This window comes from Pinus tabuliformis, chromosome X (assembly GCF_031772625.1).
Source record: "Pinus tabuliformis cultivar Carrire ecotype Pingquan chromosome X, CPIR1, whole genome shotgun sequence".
Taxonomy (NCBI): Eukaryota; Viridiplantae; Streptophyta; class Pinopsida; order Pinales; family Pinaceae; genus Pinus; species Pinus tabuliformis.
The window spans coordinates 507,935,209-507,949,011 of record NC_142308.1 but is presented as its reverse complement, the minus strand read 5'-3'; positions in this window follow the sequence as shown (position 1 = coordinate 507,949,011).

Here is a 13,803-nt window from a genome sequence, read left to right as displayed (position 1 = left end):
CTTTATCTTATATTCCACGCAATTTATCTTAGCTTCTGTTAGCTTTTGTGAGAGTGACATTTGTTGCACTTGTTCTTGTAATTTTGATATATCATGTAGCATTTCTTCCTCTTCTTCATGAGTCATGCTAGAGCTTTCAGGTTGCTTACTAGGTGTTTGCATTTTCTTTCCTCGGGGCATCAGTTACCGATAATAATGCTCTACTATGCCCTTTGAATTCCTTCAAAATAAATTTTCAAACCAATCTTAAGCAAAAATTTAAAAGAATCTACACACCTTTTTTCACTTTGTAGGAGCTCGATATTTCCTCTGATGTATCTCTGTACTTTCAGATCATCTAGTTCTGAAATTATGATCTGTAGTAGCCCTCTGTGTCCTCTTTCCAATGCCACTAGTCTGATCCAAATTGGATTCTCCAAGGAAGAGTTATGCGAAATCTCCCACAGTGACCTGATTATAGACTAGTTCAGTAGAGCGAACTTGTACGACGTGCCACGAGTCACTGTTTCGACCTTTGGCTCTGAAAAATATATACAAGAAACTATAGTCCGTCCTCTTTCTGTACCTTCTTACGAAATTTCAATCCGATGCTCAGAGAGAAAGTTATGACGATTTCCCCAGGTCACTTGTTTGGAATGTAATTCAGAAGTCTGCAAAAAGACCAACTTCCTCAGATCATATCTCCGGAAATATAGTGCAAAAAGCTCTGAAATTTTGACCCGAGGTTCAGCGTGATTTCTTCTCAAATGGGTTTTTTTTTTAGCTTCTGAAACATCGTAGAAAAAAAGTCATAGCGAAAATTCCATGATGACCTATTTGGAGCAGCGAAACCCTAGAATCCAAAGCTCTGATAACAAATGTTATGAAACCAGCTCAAGAAAAGATAGAAAATATATATCAACGCCTTAGAATTCAGCCTCTTCGAGGGGGAAACCTCCTTTACATTACATAAATGAACAATTCTTGGATGATTCAAATGACAAAACCTCCTTTTTATATATAAGAGTCTAAGGAGTCACAATATAACCCAGTCGACCTAACAATAATAATATAAAGCCACAAAAATAACAATAGAGGGATTGTATGGGGCACAATAATAACAATATGGGGATAATAGGGGCACAACAATATTAATAAGGGATGCAACTACAATATTAATGGGGTAATCACTAGTATTATAGGGACCCAACAGATTCCATGTTGCATAGTCGAATATTATGGAAAATAAAGAAGAAAATATGGGAATCAGTAACGGTTTGGGAGTACAGAGGCCGGAGGTAATGGGTATTGCAAAGTTCCCTTCCTTGATATAAAATGTTAAACATTCAAATTCAATATTGAATAAACCACCCTACATTGTTATTCGACACTATATTTGGTTTCTTGCATGATTGCGGGTGTTATTCACGTGTTCATAGGATTTCAAGTTTTTTACACTCCACTGTTCCACTTGCCACCTTTTGTTGCACCTAAAATTCAAGATAATACATATTTCATGTTTTAAAGGATATATTTTCTTGAAGTTTAATGTGCTTGCAATTGGAAGACAACATCTCAATGCGTAGGATTGATGTAATTGTTAATCAATGAGACTATTATGTTACCTACAAACTGCACCTTACAGGCAAAGCCAATGTACGTGATTCCACAACCTCCTATGCCCATAACGCTTGCGCCACTTTCCTTACAGAACTAAATAATGCTAAATCATAATTACATATATAAAGAACGAGAATGCTAAAACGTAATTACATATATAAAGAATGAGAATGATAAAGCATAATTACATATATAAAGAATGACTAAATGATGAATGAGCATGCTCCTTCATAAAGATGCTTATCCACCGGCGTAATTACTGTTATAATCAAAGGGATTCTTGCCAACATATTTACCTCCCTTTGGTCGAATAACATTGAATGCATAATTGCATTTATTAAAGAGATGGTCTGGTGCCACTCCGCAACACACAATTGCCATAGCCAGAAAGACAAGACAAGTTTTGTACGCTACGCTGGCGCTTCATTACCAACAAGACTGCCTTAGAAACACAAATACAAGCAAGAGAACATAAATGGTTTTGTCTCCAAAGGACACCCTTGAAGTTTTCATGCCTCCCTTATTGTTTGGATTCACACATCAACAGAAAGTGAAGTTCAATCAAATCAAAATGGTCATTGATGTCACGGTGAACCAATGGTTGGTCTGGATAATTTAGAAGGGAAATCACACTAGCTAGGTGAGGTAGTGACTAGTTGCCTTGTTTGGCTTTATGTCTCTTATGGCTTTGTCTTCCTTGTTTGGCTTGTTTGGCAAAGGTAAAGGCAACGAAAACTGGAATTGAGAATTGGTGAACTTAGCATTGTACCTGGTAATGTCAAAGTAGTTAACATGACATTGTGTTTGGATCTTTTCCCATCATTCCCTTGGGGTTATCCTGGTCAATTTACATTGAATAACCTAGACTTATGTCTGGCTCCCTTTGGGATGTGAGCCATCGCCTAGTGAAGGAGTCACTTTGACTAAAGAAGAAGTCTCTCACTCAAGTTAGTGAAGAAAGAAAGTGATAAATTTGTTAAGGGTTTATCCATCTCAAAAATGGGGGAAAATAGGTTCAACTCTCCGCTTTTGGAGAAGCACTAGTATAGAGGTGTCTAAGTAGGGGGGCATATAAGTAGTTTTTGAAAAGCTCACAAGAAGGAGCGATCAAGGAGTCTTTCAAGTGTGGAATTTTGAGTCATTTTAGACTAACTGGAAGTTGTGTGAAGAATTGTGGTTGTGTATGATTCTTCATTACATAAGTCATGGGAAGGCTCCCCCTTTGAAATGTAAGGTAAAAAATTGATCCTTATCAATATTATTTTGAACTCACGAAGTAAACCTCCTCCCTAGAAAATTGTTAGTTTTAACCCGATAAGTCAACTCCAAAAAGTCCTTACAATGCCTTCCTTCGTGTGCGGAACTTTAATGTGCATGAAATCCACATCAAAGAAGCGGAGATGCATTCAAATGGTCCTTAGAAGAGATTCTAATTGATCTTTCTAAGATAGTAAGAAACCTTGTTGTGCATATAGAGAAAGCCTAAGAGGAGAAAAATTAGGTAAATAATTAGTTGTTGTAGAAATTTTCATAAATAAATAAATAATTGAAGGGAAAATAATATATAATGAGAGAACTCATGGATCAAGGAAGTCACCCTCTAATTCTACTTCCTTAAGAGTCATCATAGAGCTATCATAATTTGATAAAAAGGTATAGGAACAGGAACAGGAACAACCTCTTCCAAGTACAGGAACAACCTCTTCTTCTCTCAATAATTCAGGATCCCTCTTCTGCCCCAAAAATAAATAAGTGCCTATGCACAATCCTCTTGAAAAATACAAAGGCGAAAGAAGAGAAAAGATTCCTGCGCAGAGAGGTGAAGCATGCAACTCCACTGGGGTATTGACCAGGCTCGCTGGTAGTGGAGCAATGTGTGTATCCCTACGTGACTCCACCGGGGCACTCTCCAGGCCTGCTAGCAGCGGAGAAACACCAACGATGAAAAATTATACTCTGAAAATCTTCAACTCGTGAGCTAAACTACCCTTCCTGGATTCAAAACACTGAGATCTAAGCTGAACTTTTGATTGTGTTTGACTGAGTTGGCAAAGGGTGAACCATGTATGTCCATTGGGTAAGCGAGGAAGCTGAAGTAATCCGCACAACGATTCAATACTCCCCGAAAGACCAAGGCCCTGTGCTAGCCATGAACCAAAACAAAGAAGCTGGAGTTCTACCATTGTGTCGCCAAGTGTTGTAGCGGCTACAACTACCCTCCAAAATTTTAGCATGCACCTAATTTCAGAGCCTCCCTTGGGAGTTTCGCTTGATGACTGTGCACCCTCAAGTTCAACTTGTGAGTGCGTGGGAGTCTTTGCATCTGCCTTGCTTGTTCATTCCACCCAAGTTTCTGCATGTTAGTGTCTGAGTCATGCTTGCGACCATGTTCTGGTTATGCTCAAGGTCTTCGATTCGTGTGTACTTGTTGTGTTCGCTATGAACGCATTTATTTCACTCACACACAGAGTCACATTCACTGTCGAACATGCATCTTCACGGTCAATCAACTATCAATCACGAGTGTCGCTCTTGTCACTTGCACCGTTGGTCAGTCATGTTGAACGTGTGTGTCTCGATGTTTTGATTTGTTTCGTCGTCGAGTCATGTGAGTGTGTGTTTGAATGATCACCTATGCATCTTTTGATCATTCACACACTTAGTCATTTTGCTGAAGTTCTGATGACTGGACTCCCCTCTGATAGCCGGACCATCACCCCACCATCGAATCAATCGACTGTCACCCAGAACAACGCAGAAGCACCAAGAAAGTCTTTCTAAGCTGCGTTGATTGCAAGCAATCCAATCAGCTTTCATGTTGACCACCCGGACAGTTGGACCCGACATCCACCCTGGGACTGACTCCCCTCAAAAATTGCGTAAAGGATACTGACCTTGCCTGCTTTGCCGACTGAGGAAATTGCGTAGACAGGTCGGACAGACACCAAGTGCTCGTCTCTATCTCTCTTAGAAAATTGTGCAGTTTTCCCATTCAATCCTCCCGAGAGTTGACCAACTGATTATCCAGGAAATTGCACAGTTTTCAGGAGTAGACCTTCTGCTAGACATCAGTCCGCTCAGCTCAGAAACTGCGCAGAAATGATCAGCAGGCTAGCCTGTCAGCCTTAGTGAAATTTTCCTAACCAGCATCTCCTAGCAGTAGACTGCCAGTTCCCTCCAGGAATTGCGCAGTTTCTGCTGCTAAGCACCCAGAAGCTGACTGCCTATTCCCCTTAGGAATTGCATTGTTTCTGCTGCTAGTGACCCAGCAACCAACGGTCGGTTCCCTCTGGGAATTGCACAGTTTTAACTGCCAGGCTCCTAGCTAGTTCCTCCCAAAAACTGCACAATTTCTGCCTATTGATCCTCATAGCAACCCAGTCTGTTCCTCCATAAAATTGAGCAAATTTTTCCTTCCATCCCCTGCTGCCCACTCATTCGAGGATCTGCACAGATTCTGCCTACCTTGCCTACCTACAGCCCGAACTGTCCCTCCCAAAATTTGCGCAATTTTTCCTTCCAGCTGAGCCAGACCTCGCAAATAGTCACTGTTGACTTGGATTTCCCATCTTCATCACTCAGTGACTCTTGCGTAGTTTTCATCAACAGTGCCCAGAGCCATCATCCCACTTCACAACCTTGCTACCTCTCCCGATCACCTGCATTCGAAATGATCATATATCATGGTAGAATAGGAGGTTTTTGGATTTGATGTCGTCTCATCATGAGTGACTGTAGGCACAGGTACCCTAACAAACATGGCGTGACAATGAAAGGGATGAATGACGAGAGCACATGCAGAAGGACAAATTCACCACTGAATGAACGAATGGTGCATGCGAAGAGATGTTCTCGCGAATGGATAATCATGAAAAGATGTGTTCGCGGATGGACAAATGAGGAAACCTGCAAGATGTGCTGACAGATGGATGAACAGATGAACATGAACCTTTCGCGAACATATGAGCCTGTCAAGCCTTCCAACATGCAAGCAAGGAACAACGTGCCAAAGCATCATTGAGTGAACCAAAGACCATCAAAGACTCCACACACTTTGCCATGTGGAGGTGAAACTGTGCTACACCATGAAGACATCCATCACCTAGCAGCACTGTAGCTCGACATGCACTCCAACAACAACACGAATGTACCAACACTGTCATGTCGAGTCATGTCATGAGTCATGTCGCCCACATCTCTACTATGGGCTATGTTGTCAATCAATGTAATGTAACGTGGAAGTCCAAGAGACCCACTTGTTGTACAAAGAGTCATGCAAAGTCAAAAAGTCATGGAAGTCAAATAGTCATGAGGGTAGTCGAACAACCACACGGGTCAGTTTCACACTTGGCTATAAATACCCTCCTCATTTGTACATGAAAGGACTTTTCACCTCATCTCCTCCTACATAGCCAAGAGAGTCTGTAATTATTTCTTTGAGGAGTAAGTAGTGGCTCCAATGCCCCATTCACGGGGTTAGTGATGTATGGTGTAACAATGTGTCTTGGAACTTTCGCTTAATTCAGAAGCTTGCTAAAAGGCTAGCATGTTTTCAGACACGTATTGTAACTGTTGTAAGACTAATCTTGAACACTTGTAATGCATGTTTCTTTAACCTATGTTGAACACTTGAACTATTTCACTTGTTGTAATACATAGTCTATTAATGGAAATGTGTTGTATATGCTGTTAACGCTGTCTCGCCTGTGGTGGCTATCTCCTCGGACATCATACATACCTTTCACATAAAGCTTGTTCTAACAACCGTTGCACTCGCTCAGACTCATCCATTGAGTGTTGTACATGTTACCTTACCTTGTGTGTTGTGACTGTTACATCCGTGTGGATTGCTCCTTCGGAAGCTGTGCACGTCCTGTTGTGTTGTGTGTTCCTAGCTGAGTTGGGACTTCATCCCAACGAACTTGGGACTCACTCTCACCTTCTCCCCTTACAATGAAAGAACCATTGACACAAGTACACTAGCATTCACCAGGCGTGTGAACCTCACTTCTCTAAGGCAAAGCATACCACTCTCTTGTGCTGACAAGAAAGAGTTGAGGCAAATTCTTAAGACAATGGAAACCAGGCCATCATACTGGATGGGACTTCGACACCAAATGGTGTGAGGTCTAGTTGGGACTGCATTTCGGGGTGATCCCCTGAATGTTGGCGGGTCCAACACCGTTAACATGAATTTAACGTTAAGACATTTTTAACACATTCTTTAATATTATTAATTGAAAATTTGGTAGATAATTTTATTCATTTAATCAACAAAATAAACTAGTCTAGATTCATCTAACTTAGATATACGAGTGTTGAGAGAGACCAAATCTCTTTTCACTCCCAAAGAGGTTTGCATCTTAAAAGACCCATCTTGGTGCTTGGTATAACTTGAGTTAAGATGAATATAGTCGGATTTCGGATTTATATCGTTCAATATTTATATAATTGTCTGAGAGATGCTCTACAAACCATGTTAGACATTTGATGTAAATATTTTTTAAATTCAATTTTTTTATATTGTAATTTTATTTTTATTAATATAACAAAAATAATTTTTTAGATATATATATATATATATATATATATATATATATATATATAATATAAATATCACATTAAAATATATAAGATATAAATACTAGTTATAAATTAGCATCCATTTTACCACATAAATTAAAATAATGATTTTGTAACCATATTTAAATTTAATTAATAAGAACATAAAAAATTAATATTTACAATATATTATTGACCATGAATATTCACCCATTTTTTTAGGGGAAAAAACATAACAATTCTTCATTATAAATGAGGGAATTTTTTACATATTCTTAGATCATTTACAATCATCAAGTCAGTGTTGGAGCGAGCCTGGATGACCAAAATCCTCTTCAAAACTCAAAACAGAGAACCCCACAAGAGAAGGGAGCAGAGCAACGACCAATCCGATAAGACGTCAACACAAAAAAAATAGACATAATTAGACACCGGAGCATAACAAAATAAACCAAATAGGCCAATGAGTGAACTCCAAAGGGAGGCAAAAAACTACAGGATAACCAACTAAGAAATCTCAAAATAGCCTTGCCCACATATCAAACCATCAACAATGTATTCGAAAGACATAAACCCAAGGGAAAGAGACAGGCCCTGTTTAGTGAGGGAATCAACTTCAAGATTTTTTTCTCGATATATATGTTGGAAGGAGACGTTAATAAAAGAAGCCTTTAAATCCCTAATACGAAGCATCCAGATGCAAAGGGAGGGGACCTCTAAGTTGTACTTGCCTAGAATCCATTGGATCAGGATAAGAGAATCCCCAATGATAGAAATCTGCTCCATGCCCAACCATGAAGAAAATTGCAAAGCACCCCATAAAGTGATCATTTTTGCCCTAATGTTGTCTCGCCTTCCTCTAGACCCACAAAATCTATAAAGAGAAGAGGGATCAATTCTCCGGTACACACCACAACCACATATGTCACATAGAGCAGCTCCATCAAAATAAAAAATGAGTAAGATACCAAATAGCTCAAGCAGGTAAATAGATTGGGAGGGAGCCTTAGGGATCCAAGGTCCAATTTCCATGAAGGAGGCAACAATTTTCAAGGCAACCTGATTTGTATTCGAAAATTTGCCTTCGAAAATGAGATCATTCCGAGCCCTCCATATCCCCCACAGATAAATAATGGAATAGTCTTGTAAGCAATAGCACATTGAGTCCAGGGAATGAGGTAGGCCACAATGGAAGATTCATCTCAAGAAATGGATACTCCCAGCAAATGTGATATCTCCATCCAGACAACAAAAGCGAAGGGGCAGTGTAAAAATAAGTGAGAGTAGTCCTCTGAAGCCGATTTGCATAGAATACATCTTCCAAGGCCAATAAACCCCTTCTTCTTTAAGGTATCCCATGTGAGAATATGGTTATGGACCGTAAGCCAAGCAAAGCATTTAATCTTCAATGGAGTGTCCCAACCCCACATTCTTGCAGACCAATCAGAATATGGTAATGGCTAAATGGAGGAGGAAATGTAAGAGTATCCATCCTTAACAAAAATCCGACCATTCAATATCTTTCCAACCCATATCAAAAGGTCCTTGTTCAGTGATAGTGTGATCCCTGCTTGAAATAAAAGATTACAATAAGACTCCCACTCCCCTTCTAGATGTTGGGGGACACCCAAATGTCAAGCATGAGGCCAAATAGTGGAAGCAAGAGGAAAGGGATCCACCCTTGATAGATTGGCAAGTGTGAAAATCCCTTGTTGATTTAGGAAGTAAATTGTGTGGACAGAGAGAAGATGGGAACCAAAAAGGCCCTTAATAGTGTCCATCCCAACTTGGATACTCTGGCCATTACCCACCAGCCAGTGAAGATTACTACAAAACCATGGGATCATGTGTTTGAATATTATCCAAAAGATATATGAGTTGGAATTTATTGGCGCCCTTGCAGCCACCCACTCCTCCAACCTGTGATGATGGAGGTATTTGCTGAAAATTATGTTCTGCTAGAGACCTCTTTCTTTGAAATCCCTCCACAAATTGGAAATCAAGAGGGCTAGATTTAACCTCCTAGAATACCGTATACCCCATCCACCCAACCATATGGGCTTAGAAATCACATTTAGGTGAATGAGATGGATCCTGTAGTTGGGTTCGGTTCTGTACCAAAGAAATTTGGAGATAAGGGCATCAATCTTGTGAACGATTGCTTGAGGGGTATAAAAGAGATGCATCCAATAGATTGAGATACTTCACAAAACGACTTTAATCATGGTGACCTTACCTCCAATCGAGAGCCACTTGTGATCCCAATAGGTCAACTTCTTTTCTACTTTATTTAACAGCCATGTCCAGTCTGTGTTAAGATATTTGTCGGGTTTTAGATAACACCCCAAGTACCTGAGCCCCGTGGACATAGGGAAGATTTTCACCCCAAATAGAAAAGAAATATGTTGAATTTGATCTGAATCTACATCTTTCGAGAAAATTTCAATCTTGTTTTTGTTAATTAGTAGACCATAAGCTTTTCTAAATTGTCAAGAACAATATGGTAAGATGCCCATTAATCATATGTTGACTCCCCTGTACATAGGATACCATCCAAAAATAAAATGTGGGACAAAGTACTATTTCTAGTCACCTTACATCCAGTTATTTCACCTTCCTCCATTTTAGCCTTTATACCTCTGCTAAGAGCTTCCATAACCAGTATAAAGAGAAATGGAGACAACGCACAGCCTTGGCGAAGCCCCCTATATATTTTGAAGAAATGGGTGGGTTCACCATTGATAAGAATTTCCATAGCAGCTGAAGAGAAGCATGCCTTGATCCACCGTACATGTCTGTGGGGGAAACATAATTTATATAAGATCATTATTAAAAATTCCCAGTCCACATAGTCATATGCCCGAATAAGATCAATTTTCATGAGACATGATTTTAATTTTTTGGTTTTGATCGAGTGCATAGTTTCTTGTGCAATTGCAACAACATCTTGTATTCTCCTGTTGGACAAAAAACCAAATTGCTCCAACGAAATGTGAGGAGATAAAATCCTTTTGATTATGTTTGCAAGAAGTTTAGATATCATTTTGTATACTGTATTACATAAAGATATTGGTCTATATTCATCAAAAGAACAAGGATTAGATTTTTTGGGAATTAGAGTAAGAAAAGTTGAATTTATAGCACCTGGAATGTGCCCGGAATTCTTGATTGTTTCCCCATGCTGACTAGCTCAGAACCCATTAGCTCGAAGAAGAAAACAAATAGGTCAACTGGCCATCCATCTGGCCCAGGACTCTTGTCCTTAGCCATTTCCTTAAGCGTTTGCAGCAGTTCCTCCTTCGAGATAGGCTCTTCCATCCTTTCAACATCCTCCTCTCTAACCATCTTGTCCTTAGCCAATTCCTTTAGTGTTTGCAGAAGTTCCTCCTTCGGGATAGGCTCTTCCATCCTTTCAACATCCTCCTCTCTGACCATCTGGGGAACAAATTAACCAACTCCATTTTTGCTGCCATGAAATCACCATCAACTTCCTTAAATCGGTTTCTGAAATGTTTGAAAGCTGCCAATTTTATTTCCTTGGCAGAGGTGAGAATTGATCCATCTTCAACATTTATATCCCATATGGTATTTTGATGTTTCTTCTTTGTAGCAACATAGTGGAAAATTTTAGTATTTCTGTCTCCACTTTTGATCGAGACCAATCTTCTTTTTTGACGCCATTCCTCTTCCTGATGTCTGAGTAGTTTGTCCTTTCTCATCATCAAAGATAAAATAGATTTCTGTTGATGTTCAGAAAAATATCCTAGAGCAATCAAGTCCATCATTAATTCAATTTCTTTCTCAATTTCCAGTAGTTCCTGTTTGATTTTGTTTTTCCGGTTGCCTATCCAGTTTTTTACCTCGATTTTCTACCTTTTTAGTTTGTATTGAACTTGCAACATGGAATTATCTATTGTCATGGGGATCAGAGAAGACCAAGAATAGTTGACCAAGTTCTAGAACTTAGGATCATTCAACCAAACTGAATTAAATTTGAAAGGGATCTTGTGTTGTTCTTGTTCTTGATGCCATTCCAACATAATCGCATCATGGCCAAAGACACTAGTGTGGAAATTCCAGGACTGTGGTTATATCATTCAGTGATGCCAAATTGAATCAACCAAAAATACGTCAAGCCACTTTGCAATACCATCATCCCCAATCTGTCCATTACGCCATGTCAGGCAACATGTAAAAGACACAACGTCAATGAGCGTTTTCCTCCAAATGAGCTCTGAAATATAATTTGCTAGACGGTCTGATGTAACCTTTTGACCCAATACCTTCTGTGTATTCAAGGTGAGGTTTAAATCTCCAGAAAGCATGATCAGTCGAACGTCAAGGATTCCAGATAATTCAACCTTTTCCCAAAACGATTTCATGTTACTATAAGGAGCATATATATTCATGATACGAATTCTTTGGCTCGTCCCCAAACCATATCAAGTTAGTAGTATCCCAACACATATTAGATAGGCCTAAAAAGAGTAGTCTGATGGGTCCCAAATTAATGCCACTCAAATTTCCATTTGAACTAGTGGCACAAGCACACCAAATTGGACAATTTTTGAGTAAAATTTCCAACGCTTTCTCTTTGGATGCCATGGTTTCTTGCAATAGTACTATGGAAGGATTTTTTGATTTGATGTAGTGTTTGAGGGATCTGATTGTTTGGGAAGATCCCAACCCTCTAATATTTAGGGACTTGATCCTCATGAGATGGTGTGTTGTGTGGGAAACGATGCTCTATGTTCCCGATTAGATGAAGTCCCAAGTGATTCATTTGATATGTTGGAGGGTCCAGGGTCAAAGGACGGATATAATATCTCCTCCACCTCTTCAGAGAAATGAGTATTAAGATCTTATTCGATCTCACCATAAGGTGTAATCTTCCTGTATTTGAACACCTTTTTCCTTATGCTATTTGTCTGGGATTTAGCCTTTCCCCTGCCCTCAACCATGTCCTCGTCTTGAAATGAATTTTATTTTTTTCTGATGGATAAAGGTTCTCATCCCAGACTTGGATTTCTTGTCAGAGCCAATAAATCTCTATCCATCGAGGATGGAGATATGTTGGATTCCTGATTATTTTTATTGCAAATTGGGGACAACAAGGAGAGTCTATTGAACTTGTTTTCTTCATTATTGGTAGCAATACCCTTCCTCTTAGTAGGAGTCTCATTCAAAAAAGAAGAGGGTTTCTTGCTATTCCTATTAGTTATGTTGTTATTTTTTGCTTCCAAATGTGCTTCAGGGGCCACCCTATTGTCATTTCCAGGTGGATTCAGATCTAATAGAGTGTCTTTTGTTGCTAAATCCTACCTTGGTTGTGTATCCCCTTGTAACTCTATATTTTTTTTTTCCTATAGGGAGTCTTTGTTCCAGCCTCGGCCTTTCTGTCACCTCCCTATTTCCCCCATGACGGAAAGGACAATTTGCCAATAGCTTCCCCATTTTATGACATCCCAAGCACCTAAAGGGTATTCCCCAATAGTCTTTATGTTGTTAGATAGAGAAGGTCGCCCAATATATGTCAATAGTTGTCGCCAAGCCACCAAATAGTTCCACCTCCACCAGATACCAAGTGACCTTCTTGTAAATAATCCCCATACATCCTTCATCCACATAATAGAGTTTTGCAATTTTGCTAGCTATTTCATGAATCGCTCCATCCATAATTCAATGGAAAATCCCGACAACTTCGCCCATATGATTTTTCGTTTAGGAACCTCCTTCATGGGATCAAAGCCCACTTTCAAATTTTGTAGTACCAGAAAGCCTCTCCCCTTGACCCAAGGTAGGGCCACAATTTTTGCAGCACCTTCTTCTTGTAGAAAGTGGAACCCGAACTAGCCATTTACCATTTCACTGACCTTGGGCATGTAACCAAGAAGAGAATACCAAATTTTTTGTATCCATTCTTTCATTTGTACCCCATTCATCCAGATAAAATCCCATATTCCCACCAACAATTTCTTTCATAGTATGAACACATTTTCCCAATATATATCGACCCTTAGGATCAAATTTTGTATCTCCTCCACTCTGATTGGTTTCTTACCTTTATCTCTATTCCTTCCATTCTTCTTATGTTGGTTTTGCATGGGAAAATCAGACTCATTTGGGTCGATTTCAGGGAGGGATCAAGCTTTGTCCAGTCCCACTTAAGGTTTTGATATATGGTTTTGCAGTTCACGACTTGTCCTGGAATTTGTGGTTGGAATGGACACTAATCTATCTATTACGTCAATGAGCGTTTTCCTCCAAATGAGCTATGAAATATAATTTTCTAGAGGGTCTGATGCAACCTTTTTCCCCAATACCTTCCGTGTATTCAAGGTGAATTTTAAATCTCCAGAAAGCATGATTGGTCGAATGTCAAGGATTCTAGATAATTCCACCTTTTCCCAAAACGATTTCATGTTACTATAAGGAGCATATATGTTCATGATACGAATTCTTTGGCTCGTCTCCAAACCATATCAAGTTAGTAGTATCCCAACACATATTAGATAGGCCTGAAAAGAGTAGTCTGATGGGTCCCAAATTGAGGCCACTCGAATTTCCATTTGAACTAGTGGCACAAGCACACCAGATTGGACAATTTTTGAGTAAAATTTCTAGCGCTTTCTCTTTGGATGC